This window comes from Panthera leo, chromosome B4, assembly GCF_018350215.1.
Source record: "Panthera leo isolate Ple1 chromosome B4, P.leo_Ple1_pat1.1, whole genome shotgun sequence".
In the NCBI taxonomy this organism is placed as follows: Eukaryota; Metazoa; Chordata; class Mammalia; order Carnivora; family Felidae; genus Panthera; species Panthera leo.
Window position 1 is genome coordinate 69465224 of NC_056685.1, and position 9302 is coordinate 69474525.

General features: G+C 34.3%; 1 protein-coding gene across 13 annotated transcripts in view; it reads left to right on the plus strand.

The window, feature by feature from the left end:
- Nucleotides 1-9302, plus strand: part of PPHLN1 (periphilin 1) — a 247493-nt gene that overhangs the window by 57717 nt on the left and 180474 nt on the right. The gene's annotated exons all lie outside the window — the stretch shown is intronic.

Below are 9302 nucleotides of genomic sequence, written 5' to 3' on the forward strand. Positions count from 1 at the left end.
TAATTTTTTCAAAGAACCAAAGTATGATTTCATGATTTTTTTCTACTCTGTTTTCGATTTCATTTGTTTCCATTTTGTTGTTTATTCTTTATTTTTCTCTGCTTTCTTTGGGTGTAGTTTTCTCTTATTTCTCTGGTTTCTTGAATGGAAGCATAGGTTGTTGATTTGACACCTTTCATATTTTCTAATATTGTATTTAAATTTGTAAATAGTTGCCTCTAAGCACTGATTTAGCCACATTCCATCATTTTTTAAAAGTTTATTTATTTTGAGAGAAAGAGAGAAAGCACGTGTACAAGAGGGGCAGAGAGAGACAGAGAGAGAGACTGAGACTTCCAAGCAGGCTCTGCAATGTCAGCATGGAGCCCAATGCAGGGCTCCAACTCACAAACCCTGAGATTGTTACCTGAGCTGAAATCAAAAGTCAGATGCATAACTGACTGAGCCACCTAAGTACCCCTACATCCCTTATATCTTGAAATGCTTTCTTATTATACTTCAAGTCAAATTTTTTTCAATTTCCTTGATTTCTTCTTTGATCCATGGGTTATGTAGATGTGTATTGTTTAATTTCCAAATTTTTGTGGATTTCTCGTTTCCTTCTGTTGTTGATTTCTAAATTAATACCATTATTGTTGAAGAATGTACTTTGCATGATTTCTAACCTTTTAAATTCATGGAAACTTGTTTTATGGCCTAACATTCTGTTTATCTGGGAGAATGATGCATGTGCACTTGTAAAAATTGTATATTCTGCTAATTTTGTATGGGGTGTTCTTTTGATATCAGTGAGGTCAACTTGGATGATAGCATTGATTCTTCTATATCCTCGCTGATTATTTTGTCTAGCTGTACTATCATTTTTGAGAGTTACTGAAGTATCCAATATTATTGTTGAATTGTCTATTGCTTCCTTCAACTCTGTCCGATTTTGCTTTATGTATTATGGGCTGTGCTGTTAGGTATATGTATGTTTACAATTGTTTTATCATTCTGACAAGTTGACCCTTTTATCATTATAAAATGTCCCTCTTTGTGTCTAGTAATTTTTGTCTCAAAGTCCATTTTATCTAGTATTAGTATAGTCGCTTTCACTCTCTTTTGGTTACCAGTTGTATATCTTTTTTTCATTTTTTTACTTTCAATCTATTCGTGTCTTTGAATTTAAAGTTTGTCTCTTGTAGGCAGTATTGAGTTGGATCTTGTTTTTTATCCAGTCTGACAATCTCTGAGATTTGATTGGAGTGTTTAATCCATTCACATTTCATATTATTATCAATTTGGTTGGATTTATATCTGCCAATTTGCTATTTGTTTTCTGTATTACTTATGTATTTTTTGCTTCCTCTGTTCTTCCTTTATTGCCTTTGTTTATGTAAAATGGGTCTTTGCTAGTGTATCATTTTAATTCCTTTGGTGATTTTTTGCTTTTTATAAAAAACCATATTTTTAGTGGTTGATTTAGAGATTACAATATGCATCGTAATTTATCACAACCAATTTCAGATTAGTGCTCACTTAGTTCCAGTAAAGCATAGTATCTTTACTCTGATACTTGTGCTATTATTGTCATAGATAGTATATCTCTATATTGTAAATCCAGCGTACAGTGTTATAATTATTGCGTTATCCAATGGTATGTTTTTTAGTAAAGTTAAAAGAAGAAAGGAAAAAAATATATTTACAGGATCTTTTTTTAATTGAAAATTTACCATTTCTGGTACTTTATTTCTTCCTGTAGATTTGAGTTACCATCTATGTCATTTCCCTTTTCCAGTATAGTTCCATTTTCTCCACCTTCCTTTGTGCTATTATTGTCATATATATTACATACTAATATGTTATAAATTCAACAACACAGTTTTATAATAATTGTTTCATGCATTTGTTTTTAAATCATTTGAGATGAAAAGAGAAAGATTTATACTGTTTTTTAAAATTATTACCTACATAACTTTAGTCATGTTCTTTATTAGTTTATATGGATTCAAGATACAATCTTGTATTTCCTTTCAGCCTGAAGAAACTCCTTTAATATTTTTAACAAATTTATTGAGAAATTATTCACATGACATAAAATTCACCCATTCTTGTATGCAATTCATTGGTTTGTTGTATATTCAGAAATATGTGCAATCATTATCACAGTCAATTTTAGAACATTTTTTGTCACCTCAAAAAGAAACCCTGTACCCATTATGAGAGCTATCATCTCTCATATCTTTTCCTTTCCCACCCTAGCTGTAAACAACCACTTACCTACTTTCTGCTTCTATAGATTTCCCTATACTGGACTTCAATGTGAGTGTAATCATATCATAGCAGTCTTTTGTGGCTGGCTTTTTTTCAACTTAGCATAATGCTTCCAGGTTCATTCATATTGTAGCATGTGTCAGTACTTCCTTCCTTTTTAAGCATGAATAGTATTCCACTTTATGAGTATACATTTTGTTTATGTATTCATCCATTGACGCACATTTGGCTATTATAAATAATGCTGCGATATGCACCAATGTACAAATTTCTGTGCACATATGTTTTGATTTCTTTTAGGTATATATATATTTAGGAGTTGAAGTGCTATGTCACATGGTAACTCATTGTTTAATTGTTTGATGAACTGTCAGACTGTTTTTCAAAGTGACTGCATCATTTTACATTCTCATCAGCAGTGTATGAGGGTTTTTCTTATTTCTCCACATTCTTACCAATACTAATTTCATTTTGCTCATGATCATCCTGATAAAAATTTAAATGACAGGTTTAGATGTATTTCCTCACACAAATAGAGAAATTTCATTTTAATATTCATGATAAACTTAAAGAGCTGTGATGTTATTCTTATAGCAATAAGTATATATTGTGGTACGTAGCAAAATTATAACATTTTAATAATTGCTATAATTTATAGAGTGCCAACTATGTGTTAGACTCTTTGTTCTTTATATTCTTTGTCTCTCTATGAAACTAAAAAGTTATGTATTTATTATCTCTTTTCTAAATAGGGACACTGAGGCTCAGAGAACAGTGCATATGGGATTCAGATCTTTCTGTTTGCTATGTTGAAAATAGATATACCCAAGATAGCTGTGAGGCTTTCTTCATTGTAGTTACTTAAGGACTCAGGGCAACATCTTGAACATTGCTAATACTATGCCAGGAGTAAAAAGGGAACTTTAGAGTATCTTGCTCCAACAATTAAATGCTCTGGTTCAGAAATAATACACATCATTTCTGCTCACAAGTCACTGATGAGTATTGGTCATTTTCCCCACCCATTCACAAGTGGGGCAGGAATTGCAATCCTACTATATGCCTAGGAGGCAGATGTATTTAGTGAGCTGAATGTTTAATGACTATAAAATTGACTATCAACTTCAACTAATGGATGGTACCATCCAACTTCATAATACAGTTTCAACAGTTCCAGACATCAGTCCAGAGAAACAGCACTTAGAAAAATAAGAAAAATCACCACTGTGCAAGGAACTTTCCAACACACTTCCTTCACTTAAGTAGAATTGTATCATATGTCCATTTTTAACCAATTACTGGCAAGAAGAATGAGATTTTTGTGGTTGGCTCAGCCCAGTTGCGACCTGCCTCCGAGAGCGAGGGATTGGGCTACTTTTCCCTGGAGATCATAGTTGTCTAAAGTTTGTGTAAATGTTGAAAAAGATTTTTTGGGGACACTTTTTAGTAAATTAATTTAGTAAATTTTTTCACAAAGGAAAAATACTTCAATACTATCAATAGCTCAGGTATTGAAACCATAAGGGGAAGTGGAGAAATGAATGTAGGCAAGAAACCAACTTGATTGGCTACAAAGGGCAAGCCAGAAGGGCTAGAAGTGTCAATAAGAAACATTATATAATGCACTGAGGGTTAGTATCAATAGCTTCTTAGATCCTATCCCAAAACAAAAGGCATGTCTATGCATTTCTAAATTTCATTTATTATTGAAAATTTTCCATGTGTCCACAAAGTCCTATTTACAACTTTACCTGACTTATTACACTGCCTCTAAATTAGCTAATAGTTACTGAGAATTTAGTATGTGCCAGGTATATTGTAGCTTGCTACATGGATTACATAAATTAATCCTTGCAGTAATCCTAGGAGTTGGATAATTATCAGTTCTCTCATTTTTACAGATTAAAAACCTGAGGTTCAGTTCTGGTATGTAATTTGACTAAAGTCACACAACCAGATGGTAAACCAAAGCAATTTGGTTCCAAAGTTCGTGTTTTTAAGCTATCTTATTTATGCTTCCACTACTGGTAATTTTTTATTCATTTAATTAAGGAGAGTTTATTTCATTCCTACTTGATAAACACATCTGGCCCTGTCCTAGGCTTTGGGGATTCGGCAACGAGCAAAACAAATCCATGATCTCATGAGTTTACATTCTAGTAGGCGAGATAAGATAAATAAGTAAATTATATAGGTTATTAGAAGATGATAAATGACACGGATCACAAGGTGACATTTAAGTAAAATCTTGGAATAGACGAGGGAGCATGTCCTAAAGCAGTCAGGAGAAAGAATGGTCAAGCTCACAGGGTAGCTATTGCAAAGGTAATTTTTGCTTTATGTAGATAGGTGCTCCAGTGTCAGATATGTAGATATTTACAATTGTATAAATTTAATCCACCTTCTCCTAATTGATAAGGGAGTAGTATAGTTTTAGTACTTATTAAGGGAAGCATCGTAGCATAGTAGTTTAGTGTATAGATTCCAGAGCCAGTTTACCTGGATTTAAGTCCTTGTTGTGCTTATTGACTGCGTGACTTTGGGTATATTACCTCACCTCTCTGTGTCCAAATTCTATTATCTATATAATAATGAAAATAATGCCTACCTAAAGGCAATTAGGAATTAGTTTATATTTGTGAAGTTTTTAGGACAATGCCTAAATACATAGTGCTAAGTATATGATAAAAATTGTCTTTCAGATAATTTGCTAAAAGCTTGTTTTAACTTGTCTTGAATATACTCAGAAAGCCTTTAACCAAACAATACCGTTTTCTTATAAAAGGTTATGTGTTTCACATAAAGCCACGGATCTGGAAAGATGTGCTAATGAAAAATGCAATGCTTCTGGAAAGGAATCTAAGACTACCTTCTTTAAAAACTGTTTCCTTCTGGTCTACTTATTCTAGGTACCACATCTTAACAAATTATTAATCCGTTCTATCTAGAATAAGTATGGATTCTTAAAATTTGAATCTTATAAAAGGAATTTTTAAAAATAATTGACAGTGGCTCAATGCATTCTGTGGACTTAGGGTTCAGTCTCTGACTATAATTACTTATTTTGTTACTCTGAGTAACAGTGGTTATCAATCTGCTTTCCAAAGAGGCTTTACCCTCTTTCGATATGTTCTGCATGGTCTGTGAAAATTGCTTATTTTGGGAAATGGCTTCTTTTTGTTTCTTGCTGCACTTCTATTTCCTCTGTATGTTCTGCTTAGCTTCTTCAGTATTCAATACTCTTTTAAGTTCTTTTGACAGAATAAGTAATTTCCACATTGGTTTCAAACTGAAAATAGATACCACATTGCATAGGAATACCCTCAGTCTGTGTGGGTTGAGTGAGCCTGACTTCTCATCTTCAGGAATCAGGACTGTGATCCAGGTCTGGCCAATTACAGGTTTTTTTCTGGGACTTTTGCTGGAAATGTTGGGGAAGAAGGTTCTCATTATCAGGATTCCTAGCTTTAGAGATACTGGTGGTCATCTTTGCTGTAACATAAAGAAAGCTTGTTGGAAAATGTAGTGCAGAGGAGAGCAGTGGTAAGAGACAAATAGATTTCTAATTACATTAAAATTTTTTTTAACCTTTATTTATTTTTGAGACACAGAACATGAGTGGGGGAGGAACAGAGAGAGAGAGGGAGACACAGAATACAAAACAGGCTCCAGGCTCTGAGCTGTCAGCACAGAGCCCAATGCAGGACTTGAATTCATGAACTGTGAGATCATGACCTGAGCTGAAGTCGCCTGCTTAACTGGCTGAGGCACCCAGGCACCCCTTTTTCTAATTACATTTTTAACCCTTTCATCCATTTCTTAAGCTGGGTATTTCAGTTATGTGACCCATTGACCCTTCCTCTCATTTTAAAGTTATGCTTTACTGATCTGACATATTCTTCTTTTAAAAAAATTATTTTGGGGGACACCTGGGTGGCTCAGTTTGTTGAGCCTCCAACTCTTGATTTCAGCTCAGGTCATGATCCTAGGTTCATGGGATCAAGCCCTGCATTGGACTCCACACTGTGGAGCTGCTTAAAATTCTCATTCTCTCCTTCTGCCCCTTTCTCCTGCTCACACATACTCTCTTAAAAAAAAAAAATTTTTTTTAAGTAATCTCTATGCCCAATGTAAGGCTTGAATGCTTGACTTCACGCCCCCGAGATCAAGAGTCGCACTCTACTGACTGAGCCAGCCAGGCACCATCCTATGGTATATTCTTCTATATAAAGTTTTCAAGTACTTCTCTAGGTATGGTAGCCAAAGTTTTACTATTTAAACATTTTAATGCCTATATATTTCATGATACTATTGTGTACTACATATACACACACTTATAAAATAAGGAGATGAATTAACATTTAATTATATGGGACCTATATGGATTCTATTATTGGCCATAACTTATTTTTGTGATAATCTGAAAATTATTAATTGGCAGTTTTAAAATTGACATCTAGTCAAAAAAGCAACTGAGGGGCACCTGGGTGGCTTAATTGAGTGTCCAACTCTTGATTTCAGCTCAAGTCATGATCCTAGGATCATGGGTTTGAGCTCCGCTTCAGGCTCTGAGCTCACAGCATGGAGTCTGCTTGGGATTTTCTCTCTCTCTCTCTCTCCCTTTCTGTGCCCCTCCCATGCTCATGCACTCTCTCTCTCAAAAATAAAATAAATTAAAAAAAAAAAAAGCAATTGAGTTTATAAATGATTGCTGGAGGAAAGACATATCTATTAAGTTGGGCATTTTCTGATTGGCAAATGCTCTCATATTACAAATCACCAAGTTTATTACAGGTCCATAGCCCCTTTCTCTGAAACCCATGGGGCCAGATAAATTTTTAAAATCAGAATGCTTCAGCTCCTCTAAGCTCCCCACTTTTTTTGGCCTATTCATTTGGATCTGTATTGTGTTGGAGGATTTCGTCAAAAGTTTGTTGATGATTATCTATTCATATTTGAATGTGAAACACTAAAAAGCTGATCAGAAGCATCTATCACCACCACCGCCTTGGGCATATTAACTTGTGGGACTTTAGAACTTTTTCTTTCGGGCCCCAAATATCCAGTGTCTATATATCTTTTCTCCTGGGAAGGACCCCTCAATCTTCTGAGGTGAATGAGCCTATCTGATAGTGTTTTGGACATAAGCAGGGAAAGGATAATGCAGATGCCATGGCTTGCCATGAATAAGGGGTGATCCACAGGGAGGGTCTTGGGGGCCTAACTGCTCTTTACACAAAATTTTCAACCAGTTATGTTTATACATTTGTGTGGTAAAATATACATAAGATAAAATTAAGCATTTTAACAATTTTTAAGCAATCAGGACACTAAAGTATATTCACATTGTATAACCACCGCCACGATCTATACCCAAAACTTTTTCATCATCTCTAACAGAAACTCTACCCAACGCTAACACTCCCTTCCCCCTTTCTCTCCCAGTCCCTGGTAACCTCTAGTCTACTTTCTGTCTATATGAATTTGACTGTTCTAGGTATTCATCAGTAAGTAAAACCATACACTTGTCCTTCCATGTTGTTTGCACCTTTTTTTCAAGTAACTCAGGTTAAGTAAATGGCCCAAGGCCATCAGCCAACATGGCCATGAGAAACTGTGTTATCTCTGTCAAAAGAAACTATATACATTATATATCTATATATCTATATCTATATATATCTATATATATCTAGATCTATATATTTTATTCTCCAGTTAGTTAAAATACAGTGTAGTCTTGGCTTCAGTAGAACCAAGTGATTCATCACTTACATATTAACACCCAGCACTCAACCCAAGTGCCCTCCTTAATGCCCATCACCCATTTAACCATCCCATCAACCCTTGGTTTATTCTCTGTATTTAAGAGTCTCTTATGGTTTGCCTCCCTGTTTTCATCTTGTATTTTCCTTTCCTCCCCCAATGTTCATCCGTTAAATTTCTCAAATTCCACATGAGTGGAATCATGTATTTGTCTTTCTCTGACTTATTTTGAGTAGCATAATATACTCTAGTTCCTTCCACGTTGTTGCAAATGGCAAGAAACTATTCTTTATTATGCATTTCTACTTTAGTAGTAAACTTTTTCCATCCACATGCATATACGTATCTCTATACATAACAGATATTTTGCAACTGACATTATATCCAGAATTCTTCCATACCATTAGGAATTCTCTGAAGCATTTTAATGCTTCCTAAGAATCTATCATTTTGGATGATAATATCATGTTTTATTTTTTGTTGGCATTTAATTATGTTCTGAGTTGTAAATAACATATAGCTTTGCACATAATACCTGTACTTCTGACTAGAACCCGAGGATAAAACAGAATATAATTTCTGGTTTAAACAATAGAGCATATTTAACACTTATTGTTAAATTACCCTTCAGCAACTAGCCAGTTTACAATACTACAAGTACTCTGAAGTCATCTTCATCACCACTGATTTTTTTTTAATTAGATAAAAAATGTTCTACTGGTTGTAAAAATAACTAATGATAAAGGGTATTTTTCATTTAGTTCTTATTTTCTACATATTCACTAGCTCATTTTCTATTCTGTCGGAAGGTATTCATATAAAAACTTACCTGTATTTTGTTGCAAACTTTGTCCCCTTTTTTCTTTTAAATTTAATGAATTAATGGGTGGAACAAAAAGTAGAGTCCACCACTCAATTATTTAGTCTGGTTTCCTCATTGAAATCTAGAAGATTCTTTGCTAGTGAGTGGTTAACACTTTCATTGGCTTTATAGTTTTCAAAGGGGAAATATTTTTATTGTTTTTAGTAGTTAAAACTAATAAATGGGTGTTAAAAAAATTTTTTTAAATGTATATTTAGTTTTTTTTTTTTTAATTAATTAATTTATTTATTTTTTTGTATATTTAGTTTTGAGAGAGATACAGAGCGTGAGAAGGGAAGGGGCACAGACAGAGGGAGACACAGACTCCAAAGCAGGCTCCAGGCTCTGAGCTGTCAGCAAGGAGCTCGACGCAGGGCTCGAACCCACAAATTGCAAGAGCATGACCTGAGCTGATGTCGGATGC